Source organism: Podarcis gaigeae (assembly GCF_964106915.1).
Source record: "Podarcis gaigeae genome assembly, chromosome: 11".
NCBI lineage: Eukaryota > Metazoa > Chordata > Lepidosauria > Squamata > Lacertidae > Podarcis > Podarcis gaigeae.
In genome coordinates, this window is record NC_139687.1 from 28,267,708 (window position 1) to 28,269,214 (window position 1,507).

Sequence of the window (1,507 nt, forward strand, 5' to 3'; positions counted from 1 at the left end):
CCCTCCCAAGTGATTGAGCTACTCTCCCCAAAGACATCTGTAAAGTCACTTAATCATTTAGGCTTTTTTTTGTTCTTTAGTATTTTTTAAAAAAAATCAGGGGGAAGGTAACTGTTTTTGGCCACACAAGAAAAAACACATTCATATCCCATCTTTCTTTCACCATGGAACTTAAGCCAGAATACACAGGCAGTCTTGCATCCAGGACTGAGCAGACTCAGACCTTCTTAGTCTGAGCAAGGTGGTAGCACCTTAAAAACATATTTCCTGTTTGATGAAGAGGGCTGTAGTTTACAAATATCTCTGTCTCAATACACTTGTCAGCTGTTAATGTGCCACAAACTGTGGATCTGCATCTTAGTTACTTCATTTGTTCCTATTCTCCAAGGGAAGAATGGAGAAGACCATTCTGGTCTGATTTCCCCTTTCTACCAAGTTGGGCCCCTTCATGGATCACTGCCTTGCTGTGGCGAAGGGGCTTGAATAACTCAGAGAAGCTATGAACTATGCCGTGCAGGGCACCCAAGATGGACAGGTCGTGACTAAGCAAAAGCCTTTGACTGTGTTGACCACAGCAAACTATGGCAAGTTCTTAAAGAAATGGGAGTGCCTGATCACCTCATCTGTCTCCTGAGAAATCTCTATGTGGGACAAGAAGCTACAGTTAGAACTGGATATGGAACAACTGATTGGTTCAAAACTGGGAAAGGTGTACGACAAGGCTGTATATTGTCTCCCTGCTTATTTAACTTATATGCAGAATTCATCATGCAAAAGGCTGGGCTGGATGAATCCCTAGCCGGAATTAAGATTGCCGGAAGAAATATCAACAACCTCAGATATGCAGATGACACAACCTTGATGGCAGAAAGTGAGGAGGAATTAAAGAACCTTTTAATGAGGGTGAAAGAGGAGAGCGCAAAATATGGTCTGAAACTCAACATCAAAAAAACGAATATCATGGCCACTGGTCCCATCACCTCCTGGCAAACAGAAGGGAAAGAAATGGAAGCAGTGAGAGATTTTACTTTCTTGGGCTCCATGATCACTGCAGATGGTGACAGCAGCCACGAAATTAAAAGACTCCTGCTCCTTGGGAGAAAGGCGATGGCAAACCTAGACAGCATCTTAAAAAGCAGAGACATCACCTTGCCAACAAAGTTCCATATAGTTAAAGCTATGGTTTTCCCAGTAGTGATGTATGGAAGTGAGAGCTGGACCATAAAGAAGGCTGATCGCCGAAGAATTGATGCTTTTGAATTATGGTGCTGGAGGAGACTCTTGAGTCCCATTCTTAAGGAGATCGGCCCTGAGTGCTCACTGGAAGGACAGAGCCTGAAGCTGAGGCTCCAATACTTTGGCCACCTCGTGAGAAGAGAAGACTCCCTGGAAAAGACCCTGATCTTGGGAAAGATTGAGGGCACAAGGAGAAGGGGATGACAGAGGACGAGATGGTTGGACAGTGTTCTCAAAAGCTATGAACATGAGTTTGACCAACTGCGGGAGG